The sequence below is a fragment of the Haliotis cracherodii genome, unplaced genomic scaffold (genome assembly GCF_022045235.1).
Source record: "Haliotis cracherodii isolate W230 unplaced genomic scaffold, xgHalCrac1.p SCAF_4, whole genome shotgun sequence".
Taxonomy (NCBI): domain Eukaryota; kingdom Metazoa; phylum Mollusca; class Gastropoda; order Lepetellida; family Haliotidae; genus Haliotis; species Haliotis cracherodii.
The window spans coordinates 25,831,139-25,854,621 of record NW_027266297.1 but is presented as its reverse complement, the minus strand read 5'-3'; the positions used below and the strand labels follow the sequence as shown (position 1 = coordinate 25,854,621).

Below are 23,483 nucleotides of genomic sequence, written 5' to 3'. Positions count from 1 at the left end.
TTTAGACGACTGGGCCACCCGTGCCCCCCGAACATAATATGAAAATAAGTGATGACACCAGGTGTTCGCGAAAAGGGTAAACATGCCCTGCCCCGGTACTGCACCCGAACCAAATCCATTCATTTAGGAAGCTAACCTTGCATATGCTGCTTATATTTGATGCCAATCGGATGAAATAATTGCTCTTTGAATAATGGAGAAATAGACGGTCAGTGTTAAATATACTCGTACTGACATTTTTTACAGAGCAACACTTTTCTGAATATGAAACGTGCCGAATATAACGCAGAGAAAAAAGGACGCCCAATACTAAAAAAATATAGCCGAAGTATGCCGCAATTGATCTTTTCAATGGTACACATGTCTGGATGTGTTGTCCTAGCACTTGTCAATGATGCTAGCTCATTTTGTCTTTCAGATCGTTACACGGTGCTACTCCGACTGCTGAAGGAGGCTGTGGGTAAATACTACTTTGCATGCGCAGTAAAAGGTTTCCAGCTGACAACGTTGCATCGCACAACAAGGGACCTTCATTGAACCGCTTCCTTGATTCAGTATGGTGTCATTACGAAGAAACATGCCAACATTAAAAAGTCGAAGGCCGCGGGTTGCTTACTGATTTAGAAACAATGTGTGCTCTAGAGTTCGAAAAAACAGGGTCACCACAGGAATGATAGTAATCTAAGCACACTTTAGATTTGCTGATCCCGTGCAAGTCACGCAACTAATGCCTGAGGAGTCATACAATACCAGTTTGGGTTGCTTTTCTTATTCGAAATATAGTGAGTGAGTGAGTGAGTGAGTATGGTTTTACGCCGCTTTTAGCAATATTGCAGCAATATCACGGCGGGGGACAGCAGAAATGGGCTTCACACATTGTAACCATGTCGGGAATCGAACCCGGGTCTTCGGCGTGACAAGCGAACGCTTTAACCACTACGCTACCCGACCGCCCCTATTCGAAATATAACAAGATAACTTTGATTCAGAGGATCAACGCCGCGCAAATAAATTTTGTAGCATACCTACCTATTGATGCAAGTACCTTTTCTGTCATAAAGCGCACTTGTGTAACCCAGAAGGTTACAGATGTGGAACCTTCAGAATCAGGAATGAGAATATGACACACTTCAGGTACCCTGCCTTTCGCCTCTTAGCTGCAGCAGGTGAGGAGCGCAAGCGCTCGAGGGCAGGTAAACCAGTCTAGTGCAGAGCGCGCACCCCTCTTATGATTGTGCCGAATAACACAAACATCTTTAGTGTAATAATTTACAGTTAGGAACGTTTTAAAAAAATGTTTTCATAATTATTTTAGTAATTGTACATATGTGAGACCAATTATTACAATGTGTTGCTGAAGACCTATTCTAAACCTTTGGTCAATTTTGTGTAGAATGGCATCGTTGGTCATCGCTATATGTGAACCGCTTTCCTATTGGTCAAGTCGCCTAACGGGAACCGCTTTCCTATTGTTGTATAACTGCTATACAAGCAAACACGAGTCCTATCAACTTTCACACAGAGCACATTTTAATATACAGTATAAACTTGCCCGATATTTTGATGAACGTTTCTTAACCCGCACCCTAAAGCAACCCCATCGCCACTAGCTACTCTGCTCAGACGTATATTATTCGGTACAAATGTTCAAATAGTAATAACAACAACAGTTACACTAACATTTCTATAGTTTTAAATTCCACGCATGTCGGTATTCTCATGACGCTATAATATCAATGGATCAGCGCAAACTCGAATTTCATTCTCAGCTCCCAGGGGAGTATACTAAAAAATACCTGCATCTAATTTGTTCCTTCCTTACCAACTTTACTTTTTCTCTGCAACGACACAATGAGTTAACTCCACGTTTCTATCGAATCCAAAGACATTAAAGATTTATACAAGATATAATCGGTCTCCTCAAAGAATGGCCTGGTTGTAATTAGATATTATTGAGTAATAATTACCCTCCTCCAAGTCGACTCTTGTAACACGCTTTTTCTTCAGATTTCCTGAGTATCTATAAGATAAACCCTATTAACCACACACCTTACCAAATCAAGCAGGTGACCATGGCAACATTCAATCGATATTTCTCTGCTTGGAAATCTTTGATGGTATAGGCGGAAGCCGCGTGCCGCAGTGCAACATGGTATAGTCGTCTGCTCCGTACAAATCTTCAATGGTGCGACTGCCACTTGTCCAGTCTCGCTGTATCAATCTAAGGTAAGACCTGCCTTTAGTGTTTCGTATTTATATCTGACATCGATCAAGTACTGCTGTATGGTCAGCATACCTTTACTGAAGCGCACATCGGAGTTGACCAACGATGTCCGCTTGCAAATCGATGATTCTCCGTTCACAGCTGAATTGGGCGCAGTGTTGATATGGGCTGTTCGGCTCTGTTACGATGCGCCAGGCTACAGAGGAACCTATGGAACTGTTACTCTGGGTAGTTGATCGCCCCAGTCTGCTGCCAACATTGATTTCTTAGGGGAAGGGAGAAGGGAGGGGCTGGGCTTTGTGGGGATGAGGTCTTCGCAGTGGGAGTGCTCGTCAGTGGTCGTATTGTTGAACACGCATTCCTAACCTCGGTCAGGGTGTTCACACTTTGTTCCGTTGTCTTGGACTATTACTGATGGTGACAACGGACCTATTACACACTGACATTTGAAAAATGTCTAATGTTAATAGGCTGACTCGAATGGTCATTTATAACGCGACGGTTGTATAATGTAGACGTGCCTAGGATAATTGTCAATGTATTTCCAAATGTGTACGATGACGATATATTTTGAATAATCGCCGTGTTAAAATCATTAACTGTCGAACAACTAAATTATGCTAGGGGTACAAAAGTACTTTTTCTCACAAACCCATGATGGCTACCTAATCAATGCCAATACATGTTAAGAGTAAATGCATTTATCTTGTAAAAATATATTTTTCGACAAACTAAAACTAAAATGTGAGCGGTGACTCCATATAAATAAGTCATATTTTTCGAAATGGAAGAAGAGGAACGTATTAGCTGATCATCACAAAAGACAAGATGATCTAAGTTGCAATAGGTTAAGAGAGATAGGCATACCTCTTCATATGACCAGATTGTCGTACGGACAATTTGTTCCAGAAAGTAATATTTAATAGTCGGTTCGTATAACAGTTACCGGCGTATGGATAATCAGATATCCAGAGTTAAGCACCTTATTCTCCACATTGCTTTCCGCTTCCTGACATGAACGTATTTCCTTCAATTTATGATAAACGTCATACACCTACCATGAAATCAGCACACAAGATATGCCTACCCTTTAAGTTCTGATGTGGATATGATCACTCCACCATTTATGGGCCTGCTCTTCCGATTGTCATACCCATCATTCGCCATTAGCTAATCGTGTAGCTACATTTAGCACTACACTACCACCTGTGTAACTTCCATGAACACTACACTACCACCTGTGTAACTACCATTAACACTACACTACCACCTGTGTAACCTACACCAACACTACACTACCACCTGTGTAACTACCATCAACACTACACTACCACCTGTGTAACTACAATCAACACTACACTACCACCTGTGTAACTACCATCAACACTACACTACCACCTGTGTAACTTCCATCAACACTACACTACCACCTGTGTAACTACCATCAACACTACACTACCACCTGCGTAACTACCATCAACACTACACTACCACCTGTGTAACTACAATCAACACTACACTACCACCTGTGTAACTACCATTAGCACTACACTACCACCTGTGCAACTACAATCAACACTACACTACCACCTGTGTAACTACCATCAACACTACACTACCACCTGTGTAACTTCCATCAACACTACACTACCACCTGTGTAACTTCCATCAACACTACACTACCACCTATGTAACTTCCATCAACACTACATTACCACCTGTGTAACTACCATTAGCACTACACTACCACCTGTGTAACTACCATCAACACTACACTACCACCTGTGTTACTTCCATCAAGACTACACTACCGCCTGTGTAACTACCATCAACACTACACTACCACCTGTGTAACTACCATCAACACTACACTACCACCTGTGTAACTACAATCAACACTACACTACCACCTGTGTAACTACCATCAACACTACACTACCACCTGTGTAACTTCCATCAACACTACACTACTACCTGTGTAACTACAATCAACACTACACTACCACCTGTGTAACTACAATCAACACTACATTACCACCTGTGTAACTACCAGCAACACTACACTACCACCTGTGTAACTACCATCAGCACTATACTTCCACCTGTGTAACTACCATCAACACTATTCTACCACCAGTGTAACCAGCATCAACACTACATTACCACCTGTGTAACTTCCATCAACACTACATTACCACCCGCGTAACTACCATCAACACTACACTACCACCTGTGTAACTACCATCAACACTACACTACCACCTGTGTAACTACCATCAACACTACACTACCACCTGTGTAGCTACCATCAACACTACACTACCACCTGTGCAGCTACCATTAGCATCACAACACTAACTCTACAATACCACCATCACCAGCTTAGTTCGAAGGTAGCTACCATTTCCACCACTATGACCACAAAGACGACCTTTAGTTTTTCTAGCAGGTCCACTACTATAACAAATACTATTATTACAGCCCTATACCGAAAACGACTTCTTCTACCACAATGACTCCGTTTGCTGCTATTGCTTTTTTAAGTAGTACAAACGTTACTTTGCTCAAGGTGCATACTGAGACTACCCCCACCTTGGAGCTGGGAGTGAGTTGTGTTGAATCCAGCTTTGAGCAATGTTTCAGTTATATGATGACGTGTCAGCCTGATGTAGGAGGTAAGTCTCAAGTAATGAAAGCCTTAAATGTTTGCCACTTTGGTGAAATCCACGAACAAGGAATGGTGCTGACAAACATACACAGGGTGAATCTGGCACTCGAACCTACAATCATAGGTTCATGGCACGACTAAGGGACACAACCCTGCACATCAAACTGCGGCGTTCTAGACAGTGGACAGTGCAACCAGTCGCATTTATATATATTTGTTCATCTTGACCATGTGATATTAATTATATTTCTAGCGTGTCACAATACGTGTCAAAACATCAATATGCTATCTATCCGTACTCTTTTTGTATATTCACACAGTGCAGTATGCCAGCATCAGATGTATCCATACATTCCTATTTCTACCGGGTACCCATATGACAGCAAATGTCATTTGGTAAGGGCGATAACTGTATTCGTATTGTTAAGTTATAGTTAACAATGCTAGATATGTGAGACGATTGAGAACATGCGAAATACCAATGCACCCATTTACCATTTGGAGAATCGAACTCGGACACCATGCTTGTTATGTGCCATTGTCCCTCCACGGCGATACTTACCGTCCTGTTTCTAATAACGTCCTTTCCTGTCATTCCTTAGTGAATAGTGCTAGCCGAAAGGACATAATCGATCTAGTTTGTAGAACGTGAATTTTCCAACAAAATCTAATCAAAGTAGATTATGAAACGAGTACTTTTATCCCAAACCTCAGTTTTGAGGTATTACCCAAGTACACATAAGCGTTACAGTGGAATAAAAAAGTAGCTGATAATTAGTCTCTCGCTAATGCCTTTACTAAATACAATCAGGCAAAAAGGTATCGGAAAGTAGATTATGTTCCAATAACGATTAACGGGCCACCACAGGTCAATGCAACGTAACATGTTAAAGGGGAGTCTTAATCCTTGATTGAATAAAATGGTAAAGAGGAGCCACGTGACCTCATGACCTACGTCACACCAGCTCATTATTAACAGTTTATCGCTTTTAATTATTAAAGAAAATATAATTTTAAACCCAGATTTGTTTAGTTTCGTTCCATCGCAAGGGCCTTATTGCGTTCCTATCCAAAAGAGGAAATTTCTTTTTGTGACCAACAACCGCAAAGCATCTGTTAGCCTACCTAATTACAATTTTTGCTCAATCCCCGTCACGAAAACGGTAAACAGTACTATAGGGGAATGTGACGTCATTTGACGCTGGTCTATTATTCTCCGCGGATGTCCCAATCAAGCGTTTGATGTACCGCCGTGTTCCAACCTAGCAGCCTTTCTCCTCAGATTGAAGGTCTTGTCCCTGAAGCCGTTAATGGCTATAATCACAAGTTGCAGGTTTCATCTTTTCCGAAATGTCGAACAGGTCAACAAGATCTGGCCATGAAATTGCTTTCAATCAAATCAAATTACGGAAAAGAGCATTTTTTCTCATCCTTGATAGAGGCCACGTACGAATTAGGGTCAAGCTTGTATGGGTTCTGTAACGGCGGTTTCCGTCTTGCATGTTCATGGATCCGTGTTGGCTCCGTGTTGGCTCCGTGTTGGCTCCGTGTTGGCTCGCGATTTCTTATTCATGTACATTACGGTGAAGCTGTAGGAATACAGTCATGTGTTTCCATCGGGAATACTCTTTGGCGGAACATCGATGCCATTGTTACCCGAAAGTTAGAAACTGAATGTTTTTGTTGTTGCCTATGAAGCACTGCGTTTTGTTACTATGGCAATATCCCAGCAACATCGCGGGCAACACCAGAAATGGGTTTCACACATTATACCCTTGTGGTGTGTCCGCGTGACGAGTGGACGCTTTAACCACAAGACCACCCCACTGCACTTCCCACACTCTTGAATCCACTGATGATGCAGATGCGAACTTATAAAATGCTAACGCTAATTCAGCACAATTTTAACACATTGCACCTCTGTGCAAACCCGAGACTCAACCCGAGACAGCTTAACGACCGATCTTCTAAACTGTTATAGATCTCCGCACTGCCCCCATGCGCGGACGACACCGCATCAAATTTCCTAACGTCCACTCGCGACCGGTTGCTATAAGCACGGTGCGTACCATAACCCCCGACAACTGAGTTTATCACTGTAGCACTGCCTTTTCCTCGCTACCACCAATATTTTTCTTTGCCATAGGTGCTGCGACAACTTTAATATGAGATCTTAAATCAGGGATGTCTCATGCATTGCTAGCGCCACCTATATGTGACATGGCCATATCCTTGGTCTGTTGTACCCGGCCAGATTATGGATTACCGCGTGACGTATGGTAGAATATCAGACACTGACGGGAAGCGTGAATCAATAATGTGACAGCTTTAAAAGTAGTCTGCCTCGTCGACTAATTTTGACTGCGACCCAAGAGTACTTAATGTTGAGTACAAGACTGGTTGTGTGTTTGTGTGTGTGTGTGTGTGTGTGTGTGTGTGTGTGTGTGTGTGTGTGTGTGTGTGTGTGTGTGTGTTTGTGTGTGTGGGTCTGTGCGTGCGTGTGTGCGCGCGCGCGTGCTTGTGTGTATTCGTAAGAGTGTAATATGTAGGTGTACTGGTATGCGTGTATGCAGTCAGTCATATTGAATAGATATTAGATTAGTGACTGTACACCGTTTGTCAGTGTACGTGTTTGCGTGTATGCGTGTATGCGTGTATGCGTGTGTGCATGTGTGCGTGTGTGCGTGTGGAATGTTGAAGATAACATAAGATGGATCAGTGGTACTGTGGTTGCGTACATGTGCGTGTACATGCGCGTATACATGTGCGTGTCGTGTCCCTGTGCTTGTGATTACTTAAGATTAGTTTGTGGTGCTGTAGTCGGACATTGTTTGCTCTATAAGCCACCTTTACCCCTCCTTCATTGCTGTTTTATCCATTAATAATAATTTACATCAGCTATCTCAGCTCCACGGTATTCCCCGTGCCTTCATCTTTCTTAAGTTTCTTAAGTTTCAAATAACTTCAGTTACCCGCCTCCTTGGTGCTGAAAATGCTTGGTACCTGCTCAGTACATGTACCCGATCAACTCTAGAAAGTCGGTTGTCTGTATGGATGTGACCTTTAACCCCGATGGTATACACCGTGTCGTCTGTACGATAATTACACCTGTTTGATTCTGCTAAAGCTGACTGGCGTAATTTAGCTGAAAGATTGATTACAGATGAGAACCCGCTTTCCCCACCCTCCAACGCCTCATTGGAGATATTTCTGCTATTGGAGATACTCCTATTTTACCCTGCTTGTTGATCCCATACGGACCTTCTCATGGTGTTAATTTGACTGGTTAGCTGCTTAGGAATGGGAGAACATAGATAACCCATGGACACTTTAAAAGTTACCCAGACAAAAATGAAAATAATGCTCTTTTGTTTGACTCGTGTGATCCCCACTTGCGGTTCGAACCACTTCTTTTCAATATTTTTCATTCTGATTTATGACATACCTTCTTGATAGAATGTGAACTGTAATGTTCTGGCGATCTTTACTTACCATGCTGTGACGTAACGTCTACATCACTTGTGTCTATGGTTCATCAAGCATTATCATTTAGAAGATACATACTATGTGTGTTTCTATTTCCGGGATTTTATCGAGTATTTGCATCTTGGAAATTCATCTCGAGACCCGAAAGCGCTAGCTTGAGGGGCTCGAATGAAAATTTCCAAGATGCAAATACTCGATAAAATCCCGGAAATAGAAACACACATAGTATTTATCGATATTGTAAACCTATTGTTTTTTTTAGAAAAAAAACCATGCGCACTCTTAAACACCTCGTACTTACTCGGTCGCTTGCTTCACGGAATGCAAATCATATTTTCACCCTTTGACATTTGGTCATATGACCCAAATTAGCCAATCACAACACAGAACACACTTTCTATAGGTTTACAATCAAACTTGAATCCTCTGCTTTAAATACCAAAACAACAGCCACACTTGACCGACAACCCACCCGTAAACATCCATGGAATTGAGACTTTGTATAGATATGTTAATTTTTAATACAGTTAAAAAGGACAGTTGTTCTTAGCGTCCTATTGGTTTAAGGAATGAAAGTTTATCATAAAAATATATATGAATATGTGGCTTTTTTGTTATTGTTTTATTCCACCTTCCGCATTATTCCAGTACAATGACGGCGGAGACATAAACACGTAGCTTCATAGAGTGAATCTATTTGGGGAATCGAACCCGTCACAGGTGTTACGGGGCGGTCGGGTAGCCTAGTGGTTAAAGCGTTCGCTCGTCACGCCGAAGACCCGGGTTCGATTACCGACATGGGTACAATGTGTGAAGCCCATGTCTGGTGTCCCCCGCCGTGATATTGCTGGAATATTGCTGAAAGCGGCGTAAAACCATACTCACTCACTCACTCACAGGTGTGACACGAAAACACTGCACCCACCAGTCTTTATTCAAGAATCAAGATGTGTTTAAAGGAATTTATACTCACAAAAACTTTATGACAAGAATAAATATATTCAGTATCTTTTTACTGAATCAATTTCTGAATCACAATGTATTTTTTTCACGCGATTCCCGAATCGAAAACATCATTTCATATGACCAAAACACATCGAGTTTCCTTCGCTGGAGTGGAAGACGGAGTTGATTATAGATTTCAACTTCTCTATTCGTTCATTGCGACGTTTCGCTTCAGATGCCAGTGTCTAGTGGTGCTACTGAATCCTGCTTGATAAAGATACCAGAGAAACGTCGCAATGAACGAATAAAGAAGTTGAAATCTATAATCAACGCTGTCTTCATTGATGCTACAACTTCTAAAAACGCCACTGAACTATATTCTCCTGAGTTTCATTGTCAGCCGAACATTTCATAAAGGAAGTGTATGAGTGTATGAACCAGAGGAAGATACAGGATTATAGGCACGTCTGTGCAGGGAGATCAAGGCATGCTTGTTTCCACCTGTCAACTCTGTGGACACACCAGATGTGGATACAGGATTATACATGTGTGAGACGCGTCTGTGCAGGGAGATCCAGACATGCTTGTTTCCACCTGTCAACTCTGTGGACACACCAGAGGTAGATACAGGATTATACATGTGTGAGACACGTCTGTGCTGGGATATCCAGACATGCTTGTTTCCACCTGTCAACTCTGTGGACACACCAGAGGTAGATACAGTATTATACATGTGTGAGACACGTCTGTGCTCTGGGTGATCCAGACATGCTTGTTTCCACCTGTCAACTCTGTGGACACACCAGAGGTAGATACAGGATTATACATGTGTGAGACACGTCTGTGCAGGGAGATCCAGACATGCTTGTCTCCACCCGTCAACTCTGTGGACACACCAGAAGTAGATACAGGATTATACATGTGTGAGACACGTCTGTGCAGGGGGATCCAGGCATGCTTGTTTCCACCTGTCAACTCTGTGGACATACCAGAGGTAGATACAGGATTATACATGTGTGAGACACGTCTGTGCTCTGGGTGATCCAGACATGCTTGTTTCCACCTGTCAACTCTGTGGACACACCAGAGGTAGATACAGGATTATACATGTGTGAGACACGTCTGTGCAGGGAGATCCAGACATGCTTGTCTCCACCCGTCAACTCTGTGGACACACCAGAAGTAGATACAGGATTATACATGTGTGAGACACGTCTGTGCAGGGGGATCCAGGCATGCTTGTTTCCACCTGTCAACTCTGTGGACATACCAGAGGTAGATACAGGATTATACATGTGTGAGACACGTCTGTGCAGGGGGATCCAGACATGCTTGTCTCCACCCGTCAACTCTGTGGACACACCAGAAGTAGATACAGGATTATACATGTGTGAGACACGTCTGTGCAGGGGGATCCAGGCATGCATGTTTCCACCTGTAAACTCTGTGTACACACCAGAGGTAGATACAGGATTATACATGTGTGAGACACGTCTGTGCAGGGAGATCCAGACATGCTTGTTTCCACCTGTCAACTCTGTGGACACACCAGAGGTAGATACAGGATTATACATGTGTGAGACACGTCTGTGCAGGGAGATCCAGACATGCGTGTTTCCATGCCAGTTTAGCAGTTTACCAATTGTTATTCATCATATGAGTCAGATAGGTCCGTGTATGCACGTTCGTCATGGCAGGGAGTGACAAGTTAACGCTTTCACAGCTGTCGCTTCAGGATAAATAATATAATTTTCAAGGATTGTAATACAAGAAACTTCAGGAGTTTGGCAATTGCGTTAACCTTTACGTCACGAAGACATGACACTTGGACAACAACCTCTTTATTGTTTGTAACTTCATGTCCCTCCATCAGAGAGTAATCGTATGTATGTAGATATATGTATATATGTATGGGAATTAATGTACAAAGATACTATACGTTATTGTTTCATATTATATATGAACTTTGGATGGAACATATCTAAATTCTATGTTCCTTTGAAGTACAGTGGGGAAATCGAGCTTCATAACCTAGTTTGCATCTGTTTAGTGAACATTGAACCATTGCTATAATGTGTCATCACGTCTAGAGCACATTAACCAATGGTCGATAGATCGGGCATTGAATCATTTTTAAACAATGGTCGATAGATCGGGCATTGAACCATTGTTATATAATGTTACCACGTCTAGAGCACACTAACCAATGGTCGATAGATCGGGCATTGAACCATTGTCATATAGTGTTACCACGTCTAGAGCACACTAACCTATATTCGAGAGATCGGGCATTGAACCAGTGTCATATAATGTTACCACGTCTAGAGCACACTAACCACTGGTCGATAGATCGGGCATCGAACCATTGTTATATAATGTTACCACGTCTAGAGCACACTAACCTATGGTCGATAGATCGGGCATTGAACCATTGTTATATAATGTTACCACGTCTAGAGCACATTAACCTGTGGTCGATAGATCGGGCATTGAACCATGGGTATATGCGTTCCATAAACTGAACACGTATTATCCATAAACAAATTAGGGACCGATTTACAACTTACTAGTGCTTCTCCATAAACAATACTTGGTACCCTTGTCTTATATATGGTAACATTGTACTGTATGTGAAGCAATGGTATTTTTCACATCCCAGACATCAAGTGTAATGAGTGAGTGAGTGAGTATGATTTTGAGCGGCTTTTAGCAATACTCCAGCAATATCACGACGGGGGACACCAGAAATGGGCTTCACACATTGTACCCATATCGGGCATTGAACCCGGTCATCGGTCTTGACGAACGAACGCTTTAACCACTAGGCTACCCGAGCGCTACACATCTAGTATAGGGCTCAATGATTCTGTATATATACATCACAAATTATAGGTTACTATTGAACATACTTAGTACCATCATGTTATATCTATTCAATTATGTTTATTGTATTCAAGGCCATTTACCCACATACAAAGGTACATTATATTTATCTATCCTGCCCTCGATCTAGCACGCCATCTTCTGGCAGAATTTGACGCCTTTGTCATTCTACTCCATCGGGATCCATCATACACATATTGCATAGGACCTGTCATGCTTCACGGCGCGCGTTAAAGCAAAGACTATCTCCAATACTCTATTGCCTGTTTGAGTCGGCGAGTTATCCACTTTGAAACACGTTGAGATCACTTAATGTCGGACTGTGGTGTGATGTCGGAGAGGTCGGTGTGCGACTGCAGATGACGTCACATCATACAGCCGATGGTTGTTCAGTTAGCAGATTGTGATGAAATCCCAGTTATAAGTTTTTTTATAGGCAAAGAAAGCGTGATATGAGTTTGTGTCAACAGCATTCTTCTGACATGCACTGAGTAAGTAAACAGGAAAGTGGACATTGATTGGGAAATGAGACGTGGTTGGTGAGTTTGCATGTTTGGAGAGTGAAGGCGATGGTAGTCAATACAGAACAAACTGACGGAATCAGCGTGCCACATTATTATTGAAACTTTTCTAATGTAAACACTTATCACAGCCATTATCTAGGTGGTGTTGCGTCACATGTATTGACATTAGAAACTGAGACAAATATTCCGTCGGGCGGTTGATAAAGGATGACACCTGGTCAATCATACTGTCTGTGTGATATAGTTCCTTGTTGCTCTACGGGTATTACTATTGTGTTTTCTTAAATTACTTCATGATCAGCCACAAATGTTGCAGATGATTTGGGTAATGAGTTTTCTCAGTAGCGCAAGGGATATGTTATACGGATATGATCTGTAATCGGTCACTTTAATGGCAATATATCAAGTTTGTATTATTGCTAATTACAGGGCCAAGCTATTATTCAACGTTTGATGGCTAATCGTACCGGCTCTGTAGGAGACAAAGGAAACTGCCAGCCATAAGAACAATAGTCACGGGGAACTGGAAAAAAGGATTCATAACTTTAACAACTGAAAAGAGAATCGCGAGGTACACAATTTTGCACACTATTGCATGCAACGGTGTTGTATTGTTGTTTACATGGCCGGCTCCATAGTTCGAACATGACTGATAACTCTGACTAATGACTAATGCATTTTGTTCAACTTACATGCAATGAGATTGTGTTTTTATTTGTTTTTGCTGTTACATGCTGGCTATTTTGCGATAGCGGCAATAGTATGTATCGATCCTCGATCTATCACAGGTTGAGCATCTGATGGAATGTGGTGTAGGCTCTTGTCGGATCATTGGTTTCTCTGAGTTGTGGTATCTACTAGAATGTGGCTAATGTGCACATGTTCCATTGTCCTGTGACCGTGTCTGCAGGGATCTTGTGACCGTCAGTATTTGAGAGGGGATGTGTCTCAATGAGAACAAGCGTGCTGGAATATGCCATGTCCCCGTAACATGGGGCAGCACAAGACCACAACGACTGTGTGGGAGGGACAATCAACATGATCATAGCTACGCCGGTGTGATATGGACAATCTGCTTGATTATAGCTACGACTGTGTAGGATGGACAGTCTACATGATCGTAGCTACGACTGTGTAGTACGGACAGTCTACTTGATTATAGCTACGACTGTGTAGGATGGACAATCTACATGATTGTAGCTACGACTGTGTAGTTCGGACAGTCTACTTGATTGTTGCTACGACTGTGTAGTACGGACAATCTACTTGGTTGTTGCTACGACTGTGTAGTACGGACAATCTACTTGGTTGTTGCTACGACTGTGTAGTACGGACAATCTACTTGGTTGTTGCTACGACTGTGTAGTACGGACAATCTACTTGGTTGTTGCTACGACTGTGTAGTACGGACAATCTACTTGGTTGTTGCTACGACTGTGTAGACTGTACAATCTGCTTGATTGTAGCTACGACTGTTTAGGATGGAAGATCTGCTTGATTGTAGCTACGACTGTGTAGATTGGACAATCTGCTTGATTATTACCACGACTGTATAATACGGACAGTCTACTTGATGGTAACTACGACAGTGTAGGATGGACAATCTACTTGGTTGTTGCTACGACTGTGTAGGATGGACAATCAACATGATTGTAGCTACGACTGTGTAGAATGGACAATCAACATGATTGTAGCTACGACTGTGTAGGATGGACAATCGACTTGATTGTAGCTACGACTGAGAAAGATGGACAATCAAAATGACCGTAGCTACGACTGTGCAGGATGAACAGTCTGCTTGATTGTAACTACGACTGTTTAGGATGGACAATCTACTTGATTGTCGCTACGACTGTGTAGGATGGACAATCTACTTGGTTGTTGCTACGACTGTGTAGGATGGACAATCAACATGATTGTAGCTACGACTGTGTAGGATGGACAATCAACATGATTGTAGCTACGACTGTGTAGGATGGACAATCAACATGATTGTAGCTACGACTGTGTAGGGTGGACAATCTGCTTGATTGTAGCTACGACTGTTTAGGATGGACAATCAACATGATGTTAGCTACGACTGTGTAGGATGGACAGTCTACTAGATTGTAGCTTCGACCGTGTAGGATGGACAATCTACTTGGTTGTTGCTACGACTGTGTAGGATGGACAATCTACTTGATTATAGCTACGACTGTGTAGGATGAACAGTCTGCTTGATTGTAACTACGACTGTTTAGGATGTACAATCTACTTGATTGTAGCTACGACTGTGAAGGATGGATAATCAACATTATTGTAGCTACGACTGTGTAGGATGGACAATCTACTTGATTATAGCTACGACTGTGTAGGATGGACAATCTACTTGATTATAGCTACGACTGTGTAGGATGAACAGTCTGCTTGATTGTATCTACGACTGTGTAGGATGGACAATCAACATGATTGTAGCTACGACTGTGTAGTACCGACAGTCTACTTGGTTGTTGCTACGATTTTGTAGGATGGACAATCTGCTTGATTGTAGCTACGACTGTGTCGTACCGACAGTCTACTTGGTTGTTGATACGACTGTGTAGGATGGACAATCTGCTTGATTGTTACCACGACTGTATAATACGGACAGTCTACTTGATGGTAACTACGACTGTGTAGGATGGACAATCTACTTGATGGTAACTACGACTGTGTAGGATGGACAATCTACTTGATGGTAACTACGACTGTGTAGTACGGACAGTCTACTTGATGGTAACTACGACTGTGTAGGATGGACAGTCTACTTGATGGTAACTACGACTGTGTAGTACGGACAATCTACTTGATGGTAACTACGACTGTGTAGGATGGACAATCTACTTGATTGTCGCTACGACTGTGTAGGATGGACAGTCTACTTGATTGTAGCTACGACTGAGAAAGATGGACAATCAACATGATTTTAGCTACGACTGTGTAGGATGGACAGTCTACTTGATTGTAGCTACGACTGAAAAAGATGGACAATCAACATGATTGTAGCTACGACTGTGTAGGATGGACAATCTACTTGATTGTAACTTCAACCGTGTAGGATGGACAATCTGCTTGATTGTAGCTACGACTGTGTAGGATAGACAATCTGTTTGATTGTAGCTACGACTGTGTAGGATGGACAATCAACATGATTGTAGCTACGACTGTGTAGTACGGACAGTCTACTTGATTATAGCTACGACTGTGTAGGATGGACAATCTACTTGATTGTAGCTACGACTGAGAAAGATGGACAATCAAAATGACCGTAGCTACGACTGTGCAGGATGAACAGTCTGCTTGATTGTAACTACGACTGTTTAGGATGGACAATCTACTTGATTGTCGCTACGACTGTGTAGGATGGACAATCTACTTGGTTGTTGCTACGACTGTGTAGGATGGACAATCAACATGATTGTAGCTACGACTGTGTAGGATGGACAATCAACATGATTGTAGCTACGACTGTGTAGGATGGACAATCAACATGATTGTAGCTACGACTGTGTAGGGTGGACAATCTGCTTGATTGTAGCTACGACTGTTTAGGATGGACAATCAACATGATGTTAGCTACGACTGTGTAGGATGGACAGTCTACTAGATTGTAGCTTCGACCGTGTAGGATGGACAATCTACTTGGTTGTTGCTACGACTGTGTAGGATGGACAATCTACTTGATTATAGCTACGACTGTGTAGGATGAACAGTCTGCTTGATTGTAACTACGACTGTTTAGGATGTACAATCTACTTGATTGTAGCTACGACTGTGAAGGATGGATAATCAACATTATTGTAGCTACGACTGTGTAGGATGGACAATCTACTTGATTATAGCTACGACTGTGTAGGATGGACAATCTACTTGATTATAGCTACGACTGTGTAGGATGAACAGTCTGCTTGATTGTATCTACGACTGTGTAGGATGGACAATCAACATGATTGTAGCTACGACTGTGTAGTACCGACAGTCTACTTGGTTGTTGCTACGATTTTGTAGGATGGACAATCTGCTTGATTGTAGCTACGACTGTGTCGTACCGACAGTCTACTTGGTTGTTGATACGACTGTGTAGGATGGACAATCTGCTTGATTGTTACCACGACTGTATAATACGGACAGTCTACTTGATGGTAACTACGACTGTGTAGGATGGACAATCTACTTGATGGTAACTACGACTGTGTAGGATGGACAATCTACTTGATGGTAACTACGACTGTGTAGTACGGACAGTCTACTTGATGGTAACTACGACTGTGTAGGATGGACAGTCTACTTGATGGTAACTACGACTGTGTAGTACGGACAATCTACTTGATGGTAACTACGACTGTGTAGGATGGACAATCTACTTGATTGTCGCTACGACTGTGTAGGATGGACAGTCTACTTGATTGTAGCTACGACTGAGAAAGATGGACAATCAACATGATTTTAGCTACGACTGTGTAGGATGGACAGTCTACTTGATTGTAGCTACGACTGAAAAAGATGGACAATCAACATGATTGTAGCTACGACTGTGTAGGATGGACAATCTACTTGATTGTAACTTCAACCGTGTAGGATGGACAATCTGCTTGATTGTAGCTACGACTGTGTAGGATAGACAATCTGTTTGATTGTAGCTACGACTGTGTAGGATGGACAATCAACATGATTGTAGCTACGACTGTGTAGTACGGACAGTCTACTTGATTATAGCTACGACTGTGTAGGATGGACAATCTACTTGATTGTAGCTACGACTGTGTAGGATGGACAATCTACTTGATTGTAGCTACGACTGTGTAGTACCGACAGTCTACTTAAGTGTAGCTACGACTGTGTAGAATGGACAATCAACATGATTGTAGCTACGACTGTGTAGGATGGACAATCAACATGATTGTAGCTACGACTGTGTAGAATGGACAATCTACTTGATTGTTACCACGACTGTATAATACGGACAGTCTACTTGATTGTAACTACGACTGTGTAGGATGGACAATCTACTTGATTGTCGCTACGACTGTGTAGGATGGACAATCTACTTGATGGTAACTACGACTGTGTAGGATGGACAATCTACTTGATGGTAACTACGACTGTGTAGGATGGACAATCTACTTGATGGTAACTACGACTGTGTAGGATGGACAATCTACTTGATGGTAACTACGACTGTGTAGGATGGACAATCTACTTGATGGTAACTACGACTGTGTAGGATGGACAATCTACTTGATGGTAACTACGACTGTGTAGGATGGACAATCTACTTGATGGTAACTACGACTGTGTAGGATGGACAATCTACTTGATGGTAACTACGACTGTGTAGGATGGACAATCTACTTGATTGTAACTACGACTGTGTAGGATGGACAATCTACTTGATTGTAGCTACGACTGTGTAGGATGGACAATCTACTTGATGGTAACTACGACTGTGTAGGATGGACAGTCTACTTGATGGTAACTACGACTGTGTAGGATGGACAGTCTACTTGATGGTAACTACGACTGTGTAGGATGGACAATCTACTTGATGGTAACTACGACTGTGTAGGATGGACAATCTACTTGATGGTAACTACGACTGTGTAGGATGGACAATCTACTTGATGGTAACTACGACTGTGTAGGATGGACAATCTACTTGATTGTAGCTACGACTGTGTAGGATGGACAGGCTGCTTGTTTGTCGCTACCACTGTGTAATACGGACAGTCTACTTGAATGTGTGAACGTGTGATGGCTACACTTGTGTATGGACAAACGACCGCGTGGACAGCCCTGATTAAGACGCGATACACACAACAGACATTTACAGGATCTGCTCATGTCTGTTATCCCCACGAAGGAGCTTTAAGAAACCGATATATCCAGCACTGGTCAATAAGTAAGTGACCATGCGAAGTGTATGGAAAACAGACCTATAGCAGCTGCGGTCAGCGCCCACAACGGCTCTCCGAGACTAAGTGGCAATATGGGTTGCATGGAAAACAGATCCATAACAATCTTAGCTTGGAATACCCATCGTCCCTATTCAGGTATTCATTAGGTACCACAAAGAATAGATCTATATCCAGCATGGGTAGTCTCTAAGATGACCGCAAGCAATCATCGCTGTGACAAGGATGTATTATTCAGTCGCCAAATGTATTGTAATATATTTCATGACAAGGTTGGCGAGCGGCTATAAAATAGATATGTGAGGTCACCTGTACAAAGGGTATTTTCAGGTTGAGCACATTAGGTCGGTATCTGTAAAGATCGATTGGATCTTGTAACCACGGGCATAAAGGTGTAATTGAAAACAGGTTCTCTTGTATGAACCCTCGGGGACTCCTTGTCAGAACATGTATCCAGTACCGCAAGCTGGCTGGATGAACCGACAGTCTGCCTTGCCTGATCGCCTGTAATCGTCCCAAGATGGCGTGGTGCTCCGTGAGGATCCAGGTTCGAATTGGTCTTCAGCAACCCACGCTTCTCTAAAGAGGCGAGACACGGGATTGGGTAGTCAGGCTCTCTGACTTGGTTGGGGGCGGTCGGGTAGCCTAGTGGTTAAAGCGTTCGCTCGTCACGCCGAAGACCCGGGTTCGATTCCCGACATGGGTACAATGTGTGAAGCCCATTTCTGGTGTCCCCCGCTGTCATTTTGCTGGACTATTGTTAAAAGCGGCGTAAAACCATACTCACTCACTCTGACTTGGTTGATGCACGACATCGCGTACCAATTACGTGGATCGATGCTCATGATATCAATCAGTTGATTGTCTGATCAATTATTCACAGACCGCCGACATATAGCTGGATTATTGCTAAATGCGGAGTGGAACAAGAAGCAGACAAACAAATCTTTCAGTCACTTGCTTGGCCGAGATAAATTACCCCCCACCCCAACCCCAACCCCCACCCCACCCCCACCCCCACCCCCCGATATAGCTGGTCTGTATCTGAGTGTGGCGATAAAAATATCCATTCCCTCACTTGTATCAAATGACGAAAATCGGATCTGTTTGAATCAGGACTAATGCAGTATCCATGGAAAGACTTTCCCCCTTGGAGGCAAATAAAGGACCTATATGATTAGGGCCTATATGATCCACAGTAAGATGGTGGTAGAAGTGAGCAATTACTTTAGAAGTCGTTATGAAAGTTTCCACGTGTTTTCCTGCGCATGAGAATTATATTTTGTTGAACCCACCACTTCCATGTCTGGGACTCAAGACAACACTTCTTGTGTAGGGAAAGTAAATTATGTCAACAAGTTTGCAATTAGAAGTTTTCAACAAGCGTTTATTAATATTTACATTTGAGCAAGTCTTTGGCCCAATCAGAATCCATCAGGGGATATAGATAAAAACAGTGCAAAGATATTTAAAGCTCATTTAACCAAACTTAGGTCCCTAATTATGTTTAATATCCAAAATATGCTGATGTAAGAAAGAAACAAACTGCTGTTAGTCAGCCATTTGGAAATGACAGATATATTCTACACAAATATTGTGAGTTTTCCGTAACATTAAATTTTACGATTTCAAGACGTCCCTCACCGTCCCCATTTTGATAAAAATACGTGTATTTGAGCCATTTTCGAAAATCTTTCAATAAAGCCTATTTTTATAGCAAAATCATGACGTCGATAAAGATCAAAATAATCAGGTTATTGTGACCTTACGCGATTCAATTGCATCTCATCATCTAAATGAGTTTCGGAGATGTACATCACAACGTGACGAGCCACGACTGCAGCAGAAAATCAAATCTGGATATTTCTGATGAACCCGATAAAAATGTCCACCAGCGACAATGAGAATTATCGATGACTAACATAGCTGCATGCTGCCAGTAACGAAAACTACCCAGATCCGATCGCCCATGGTGTGTGTCTACGCTTCTACCAGGTCATACGAGATGTCTGGACAGACATGTGAAGACGGCGTCCGCAGTCGCCATCAGCAGCAATTACACCACCATGTGAAGTGTACGGCCACGGATCTGGTCTGAGTGACCATGTTGGTGCCGTGTGCCAGTGGAGGAAGGAAGCCCGTTGTGTAGGTCCTATGTCTCTCCTATTGATTCCGAAGCCGAGTGTTTGTCATTGAGCCAATTCCCTTTATTCAGCTCGATATGTACATGAAGTTGTGGGTCGGTGTAGTCTGGCTGCTGTCGATGTGGTGGGACACAAGTGACGTTATAACGTGGTCAGAGGACACTCACCTTGTGTCTTGGCAAATATCAATACGTGTCCGAGGACAATTCCAGGAAGCGTAAGGCTGTGGGTTCTTCGACTGGGTAATCTTTGGGTTCCACTTCAAGGAACTTCAGCTGGAATGCAGGTTATGGGTCGCACTAAATGATACAATGAATGCATGCTTGTTCTACTCGTTGCTTCTACAGTGACTGGGTTGGAGTCTTCATCCTTAGCAGTTGTGAAGTAATTATAACTGCAGTTATTGATTAAAGATTCGATGACATAACGAGGCGCTGAATTAGCGTAGTGGTTAAATCTTTGGCTCTTTTCTCCTTAGACCCGGGTTCGATGCCCCAGATGGTGCAATATGTGAAGCCAATCAGAAGTTCACTTGAATCCCATGTGAAACCTACATTATAAATTATTATTATTATTATAATAATTATTATTATTATTATTATTATTTACAGATTAAAATAAAAAATGTTAGGCTCATCATCAGCTCAAGGCCCTTGCCCCCTATTCACGCAGCCCAGACAGACAAATGGGACTTCTCCCAGGAAGCGCTGCCTAGTCAAACCCACCCAGAACTTTTCGGAGAATGTGAAGACTCACCAACCAGCCTTCTGCATTACCCAGATTGTCAGAAGGGCTGTATTCCTGATAGCAAACCCGGGTACTCTCCAGATGTCAGTCAACAGATTGGGAGGTACCAAACCTAAGGCACCGAAAACAATGGGGAGTCGGACAACTTGGTACTTGGGATGCAAGCGTGACATTTCGAAAGTGAGGTCTGCATATTTGCCATGTTTTTCCTCAATCTTGTCAATCACATTAGTGTCAAAGGGGACAGAAAATTCAATGATATATATGATTTCTTTGGATTTATCAAAAAGGACAAGATCAGGTTTGATGGCCATGATATACCTGAGGCTGTATTCGGGCCTATTCCAAAGGATTTTGTATTTATCATTTTCCATGACGCCCTCACATATTCCGGGTCGTACCATGGAAGGACCTCTGTGTCAAAAACACGAGCATGGCGAAGACGGTAATAAAATGATCGAGCCACCCGATCATGTCGCTTAAGATACTGTGTCTGTGCCAAAGCTGGGCATCCTCTCACAATGTGTTGGACAGTCTCATTAAATTCATAACATAATCTATATTTCAGTCACATTTTGATGCAAAATCACACATTGACGGTTTCGAGTTGGAAGTGACTAGTCCTGAGCAGCAAACAGAAAGCCTTCTGTTTCACTTTTCAGGCCAGACGACTTCATCCAAGCGAAGGACTCTGCAGGGTTGCTGATCTCAACACATTGCGCATAAACTCGATGCAGTGGTCGTTCAGAAAGGCTCTCCCTGAAAAACTGAGTCTGGGCCGATTTGATATGGCACTTCGCTTGGTTGACACTCATTTCTGTACCGTCCAGCAGTACAGAACCATCAACAAAATCAACACCGACATTGAGATTATGTCCCACATCTTTGGCTCGTTTTAGAAAACTGTGGAATGCCTTGTTTTTATCATGAGTCTTGACATGCTTCACAAGAGGATCATCAGACAAATAAATGTGTGCAAAAGTGTACAAAACAGTTCTATGACGAAGAGCCTCCACATTAATCAAACCACGCCCTCCCATCATCATTGGCAAATATGAGCGATTGAGGGAAGAGTGAGGGTTGTGGGATCTATTGTCTGACATGATTCTTCGTGTGAGGGTGTCGATACCCTGAATTTCTTGTTACGTCCAACCAACAACACCAAAAGAATACGAAAGGACGGGCACAGCATAAGTATTTGTGGCTTTGACTTTATTGCGAGCGTTCAGCTCTGAACTCCATATTTATCATCATCATCATCATCATCATCATCATCATCATCACCACCACTACCACCATCCCCACCACTACCACCGCATCATCATCATCATCATCATCATCATCATCATTTCTGTAGATTGTCTGTGAAATGTCATTGTCTGTTGGCACCTACAAATGTACAACCAAAATTCGACATTCGACGCATACAAATCGACTTCTAAGAGGTCGACACTTGATCAAACAATATCCCGACACGAACCTCCCATCCACATCGCCCGCTTCCGTGGCGTAGTGGATGGAGCGTCTGTCGGGAGAGCAGACGATCGGTGGTTCGATCCCCGTCCACGTCATGCCAAAAGGACGTCAAAAGATTGTCCGGCGTCCGCAATTAATGGGTGTAACACAGACTGGTGGACTCAGAGTCAGTATACTGTGTCTCAGTGCAGTATCCATGTTAAACTTCGGCATGGTATCTCGGTTGGCAAGCACTATAAAACCGGCATTAGTCCGGTTACACACACACTAGAGCGCACGCAGGCACACACACTTACAGTAAAATACGTTTATAACGAACACGCTTATAACGAACTGCCGGATATTACGAACTTTATTTTTGGTCCCGGCCATTTGCTGTATAGATGTTGTATACATGCTTATAACGAACTACGGTTATAACGAACTAAAATAAGTGGTCCATTTGAATACGTTATA

General features: G+C 42.6%; 1 protein-coding gene across 1 annotated transcript in view; it reads left to right on the top strand.

The window, feature by feature from the left end:
- Nucleotides 1–2,135: 2,135 nt before the first annotated feature.
- LOC139479717 (uncharacterized) overlaps nucleotides 2,136–23,483 on the top strand; it is a 48,250-nt gene continuing 26,902 nt past the window's right edge. Inside the window, exon 1 of the mRNA XM_071262568.1 lies at nucleotides 2,136–2,226. The gene's annotated coding sequence lies outside the window, so the exon portion shown is untranslated. The remainder of the gene's footprint in view (nucleotides 2,227–23,483) is intronic.